Here is a 6,658-nt window from a genome sequence, read left to right on the forward strand (position 1 = left end):
TTAATCATCACCTCCATTAACCCATCACCTCCATTAACCATTACCTCCATTAACCGTTACCTCCATTAACCGTCACCTCCAATAACCATCACCTCCAATAACATTTACCTCCATTAACCAACACCTCAATTAACCATCATATCCATTTACCATCACCTCCATTAACCATCACCTCCTTAACCACCACCTCCCTATATCCTATACCATCACCTCCCATACATCATCCGCGCCATACATCTTCCTTAACCATCACCTTAACCATCACCTCCATTAACCATCACCTCCTTAACCACCACTCCCCTAACCATCACCTTAACCATCACCGCCCTTAAGCATCACCTCCAACAGCCATCAGCACCTTAACCATCACTTCCACTATCCATCACCTCCTTTAACCATCACCGCCCTTAACCATCACCTCCTTAACCATCGCCTTAACCATCACCTCTATTAACCATCACCTCCTTAACCCCTCCCTCTTAACCATCACCTTAACCATCACCTCCTTAACCATCACCTCTTAACCATTACCTCCTTAATGATCACCTTAACCATCACCTCCATTAACCATCACCTCTCCAACCACCACCTCCCTTAACCATCACCTTAACCATCACCTTCATTACATCACACTCCTTAACCATTACTCCTTAATGATCACCTCATTAACCCTCAACCCATTAACCATCATCTCCATTAACAATTACATTACCACCATTAACCATCCCTCCAATAACCATCACCTCCCATAACTATCCCCTATTAACCATCACTTCCATTAACCATCACCTAACTTAACCATCACCGTAACCATCACCGCCACTATCCATCACCGCCCTAAACGATTACCTCCTTCCCATCAATTCCCTTAACCACCAACTCATTAACCATCACCTCCATTAACCATCACCTCCATTAACCATCACCCCCCTTAACCATCACCTCCCTCAACCAAGACTTCCATTAACAATCACCTCCAATAACCATCACCTCCATTAACCATCACCTAACTTAACCATCACCGTAACCATCACCGCCACTATCCATCACCTTCATTAACAATCACCGCCACTATCCATCGCCTTCATTAACCATCACCTCCCTAAACCATTCCTCCCCACCCATCACTTCCCTTAACCACCAACCCATTATCCTCCATTAACCATCACCTCAATTAACATCACCTCCCTTAACCATCCTCATTAACAATCACTTCCATTAACTATCCCCTCCATTAACCATCTCCCCCATTAACGGTCATGTCGATCAACCATCAACCTCCGTTAAACATCACCTCCAATAACCATTACCTCCATTAACCATCACCTCCTCAACCATCACCTCCCTCAACCCTTCCATTAACAATCACCTCCATTAAACATCACCTCCATTAACCATCACCTCCTTAACCATCACCTCCATTAACCATCACCTCCCTCAACCAACACTTCCATTAACAATCACCTCCATTAACCATCCCTCCATTCATCACCTCCCTCAACCATCACTTCCATTAACAATCACCTCCATTAACCATCACCTCCATTAACCATCACTTCCATTAACAATCACCTCCATTAACCATCACCTCCATTAACCATCACTTCCATTAACAATCACCTCCCTTAACCATCACCTCCCTCAACCATCACTTCCATTAACAATCACCTCCATTAAACATCACCTCCATTAACCATAACCTCCATTAATCATCAGCTCAATTAACCATCACCTCCATCAACCATCACCTCCATTAACCAACACTTCCATTAACCATCCTCAATAACCACTACCTCCATTACGGATCACCTCCTTAACCATCCTCCATTAACCATCACCTCCATTAACCATCACCTCCATCAACCATCACCTCCTTAACTTCTCACCTCCATTACCTATTCCTCCATTAACCTTACCTCAATGGATCACTTTCCATCCATCACCTCCATTAACCATCACAACCATTAACCATCACCTCCATTAACCATCACCTCCATTAACCATCACAACCATTAACCATCACAATCATTAACCATCATCTCCATTAACCATCACCTCCATTAACCATCACAACCATTAACCATCACAACCATTAACCATCACCTCCATTAACCATCACAACCATTAACCATCACAACCATTAACCATCACCTCCATCAACCATCACCTCCCTTAACCATCACCTTCATTAACCATCACCTCCATTAACCATCTCCTCCATTAAGGATCACCTCCATTAATCATCAACTCCATTAACCATCACCCCATTAACCATTACCTCCATTATGCGTCCCCTCCATTAACTATTACCTCCATTAACCATCACCCCCATTAACCATTACCTCCCTTAACCATCACCTCCATTAACCATTACCTCCCTTAACCATCACTTCCATTAACAATCACCTCCATTAACCATCCCTCCATTACCCATCACCTCATTAACCTTTTCCTCCATTAACCATCACCTCCATTAACCATCACCTCCATTAACCATCTCCTCCATTAAGGATCCACCCCATTAACAATTCCCTCCCTTAACCATCACCTCCATTAACCATTACCTCCTTAACCATCACTTCATTAACAATCCTCCATTAACCATCCCTCCATTACCCATTACCTCCATTAACCATCCCTCCATTAACCATTACACTCCATTAACCATCACCTCCATTAACCATTGCTCTCTTAGTCATCCTCATTAACCATCACCTCCTCCAAACTCCTCTCCATTAACAATCACCTCATTAACAACCTCCATCAAAACATCACCTCCATTAACCATTTCCTCCATTAACCATCACCTCCATTAACCATCACCTCCCTCAACCATCACTTCCATTAACAATAACCTCCATTACCCATCCCCTACATTAACCATCTCCTCCATTAACCATCACTATCGTCAACCATCCATCCATTAACCATCCCTTTCATTAACCATCATCTCCATTAACCATCATCTCCATTAACAATCACCTCCCTTAACCATCACCAAAATTAACCATCACTTCCATTAATCATCACTTCTATTAACCATTACCTCCTCAACCGTCACCTCCATTAACCATCACCTCCATTAACCTCCGTCCATTAACCATTACCTCCCTTTACCATCACCTCCATTAACCATCACCTCTATTAACCTTAACCATCACTTCCATTACCCATTACACTCCTAAACCATACCTCCATTAACCATCACCTCCAATAGCATCACCTCCATTGCCATCACCTCCATTAACCATCACCTTCATTGACCATCCTCAATAACCATCACCTCCATTAACCATCACCTCCATTAACCATCACCTCCATTAACTATCACCCTTAGCCATCACCTCCATCACTGTGAGGGGTGACTGTGAGGGGTGGTGAAGGGTGGGTGTGAGGGGTGAGTGTGAGGGGTGACTGTGAGGTGACTGTGAGGGAGTGAAGGGTGACTGAGGTGACTGTGAGGGGTGGGTGGAGGGGTGACTGTGAGGGTGACTGTGAGGGGTGACTGGGTGTGGTGAAGGATGTGGAGGGTGAGGAGAGGGTGATGTGAGGGGTGGGTGTGAGGGTGAATGTCAGTGACTGTAAGGGGGTGTGAAGGGTGGATGTGAGGGGTGAGTGTGAGGGGTGAGTGAGGGGTGACTGTGAGGGTGATCAGAGGGGTGGGAGAGGGTGAGGTGAGGGTGACTGTGGAGGGGTGATTCGAGAATGGGTGAAGGGAGGAGAGAGGTGAGGAGGAGGTGGGTGAGGACAGGAGTGGGACTGTCAGAGACATGGAGGAGAAGTAAAGAGTGTGAGGATTGTGAGGGTGAATGTGAGGGTGGGTGAGGAATGGGGTGAGGGGTTGAGTGTGAGTGGTTTGTGAGGTGACTGTGAGGGTGACTGTAAGGGGTGGGTGAGGTGAGTGGGAGGGGTGACTGTGAGGGGTGGTTGGGGAGAAAGACTGTGAGGGGTGAGTGTGAGGGGTGACTGTAAGGGGTGACTGGAGGGGGGGTGGAGGGGTGAGTGAGGGGTGACTGTGAGGGGTGACTGTGGAGGGTGGGTGGAGAATGGGTGTGAGGGTTGAGTGAGGGGGTGAGTGTGAAGGGTGGGTGTGAGGGGTGGGTGTGGAGGACTGTAGGGGGGGTGGAGGAATGGGTGAGGCTGAGACTGAGGGGTGAGGTGAGGGGTGGGTGTGGAGGTGGGGTGTGGAGAGGACTGTGAGGGGTGGGTGGAGAATGGGTGTGAGGGTTGAGTGAGGGGTGAGGAAGGGTGAGTGCAGAGGGGTGGGGTGCAAGGGGTTGAGGAGAGGGTGACTGTGAGGGGTGATTGTGAGAGGGTGAATGAAGGGTGGTGTGAAGGGGTGAGGGAGGGGTGAGTGTGAGGGGTGACCTGAGGGGTGACTGTGAGGGGTGGGGAGAGGAAAAGGAGGTGAGTGCAGGGTGAGGAAGGGTGGTGTGTGAGGGGTGGGTGAGGGTGACTGTGGAGGGGTGGGTGTGAGGGTTGACTGTGAGGGAGAGGAGAGGTGGGGGTGAGTGAGGGGTGACTGTGAGGGGTGACTGTGAGGGGTGGGGGAAGGAGGAGGGGCAGAGGGGTGGGGGTGTGAGGGGCTGTGGGGGTGGGGTGCGAGGGGCGGAGGAGGGGGTGGGTGAGGTGAGTGTGAGGGGTGACTATGGGAGGGTGACTGTGAGGGGTGATGGGGAGGGGTGGGTGGGAAGGCTGAGTGAGTGGAGAGCCTGAGGGTGAGTGAGGGTGACTGTATGGGGTGGGTGAGGAATGGGTGTGAGGGTAGAGGAGGGTGAGCTGAGGGTGACTGTGAGGGGTGATTGTGAGGGGTGGGTGGAGAGGTGTTTGTGGAGGGGTGGGGTGAGGGGTGAGTGGAGGGATGACTGTGAGGCGGGTGGTGAGGGGTGGGTGGAGGGGTGGGGTGTGAGGGGAGAGTGTGAGGGGTGACTGTGATGGGAGGATATGAGGGGTGAGTGAGGGTGGGTGGAGGGGTGAGTGAGGGTGACTGTAGGGTGTAAGTGAGGGGCAGAGAGGGTGGGTGGGGTGAGTGTGGGGTGATCTGAGGGGTGACTGTGGAGGGGTGGGGTGAAGGGTGAGTGGAGGGGTACTGTGAGGGTGGGGCAAGGAGAGTGACCGTGAGGGTGGACTGTGGTGGGTGTGGGAGGGGGAGAGGGTGAGGGGGAGGGGGTGGGTGGGGAGGTGACTGTATGGGTGGGTGTGGAGGAATGGGTGTGAGGGGTTGAGTGTGAGGGTGAGGAGGGGGGGGTGTGAAGGGTGGGGGGCAGAGGATGACGAGGAGGGTGTGAGGGAGAGTGATTGGTCAGAGAGGGGTGAGTGTGAGGTGAGTGTGAGGGGGTGACCTGGGGTGAGGGGAGAGGTGTGGGGAGGAGAGAGGAGGGTGACAGGAGGGGTGATTGAGGGGTGAGGGAGGGTGACTATGAGGGGTGAGTGGATGAGAGTGTGATGGGTGAGTGAGAGGGGTGGGGTGGGAGGGGTGTGAGTGAGGGGTGACTGTGAGGGGTGGTGAAGGGTGAGTGGAGGGGTGAGTGTGGAGGGGTGACTGTGAAGGGTGAGGTGGAGGCGTGACTGTGAGGGGGTGAGGCGTGACCGGTGATGGCATGATGGGGTGAAGGGTGGGTGGATGGTGAGGTGGGAGGTGATGAGAGGGTTACTGGGGAGGGTGACTGTGAGGGGTGGTGTGAAGGGTGAGTGTGAGATGACCTGTGAGGTGACCGTGAGGGGTGGGAAGGATGGGTGAGGGGTGAGTGGAGGGGACCTGAGAGGTGGGGTGAGGCTGAGTGAGGGGAGAGTGACTGGTGAGGGGTGGGTGTGGAGGTGACATGAGAGCGAGCAGAGGGGTGAGTGTGGAGGGGTGGGTGAGGGGTGGGTGTGTGAGGGTGACTGTGAGGGGGTGTGTGGAGGGTTGACTGTGAGGGGTGGAGGAGAAATGGGGTGAGGGGTGAGGAGGAGGTGACCTGAGGAGGAGGGGGAAGGGTGAGTGAGGGGTGACTGTGAGGGGTGAGTTTGAGGGTGCTTGTGAGGGGTGGTGGGAGGGGTGAGGGTGAGGGTGACTGTAAGGTGGGTCTGAGGGTGGGTGTGGGGAGAGTGAGGGTGGGTGAGTGAGAGTGCATAAGGGTGACGGAGGGTGACTGTGAGGGTGGGGTGTGAAGGGGAGTGTGAGGGGTAACTGTGAGGGGGTGGTGGAGGGGTGAGTGGGAGGGGTGGGTGAGGGAAGAGCAGAGGCAAGACCATGAGGGGTGGGGTTAGAAGGGTGGGGCGAGGAGGCAAGAGTGAGGTGACTGTGAGGGGTTACTGCAAGAGGGGTGACTACTGGAGAGGTGGGTGTGAAGGGTGAGGTGGAGGGGTGGGGTGTGAAGGGTGAGTGAGGGGTAACCAAGAGGGGTGGGTAAGGAGGGATGACTGTGAGGGGAATCAGTGAGGGGTGGGTGAGGGGTGGGTTGAGGGGGAGTGTGAGGTGACCATAAGGGGTGGGTGGAGGAATGGGTGGAAGGAGTGAGGGGGTGTGGGAGGAATGGGTGTGAGGGTTGAGTGTGAGGGGTGAGTGTGAGGGGTGACTATGGAGGGGTACTGTGAGGGGTGATCAGAGGGATGGTGAAGTCGAGTGTGAGGGGTGAAAGCATGAGGTGACTGTTGACTAATGAGAATGGGTGTGAGG

Source organism: Homarus americanus, unplaced genomic scaffold (genome assembly GCF_018991925.1).
Source record: "Homarus americanus isolate GMGI-L3 unplaced genomic scaffold, GMGI_Hamer_2.0 scaffold32583, whole genome shotgun sequence".
NCBI lineage: Eukaryota > Metazoa > Arthropoda > Malacostraca > Decapoda > Nephropidae > Homarus > Homarus americanus.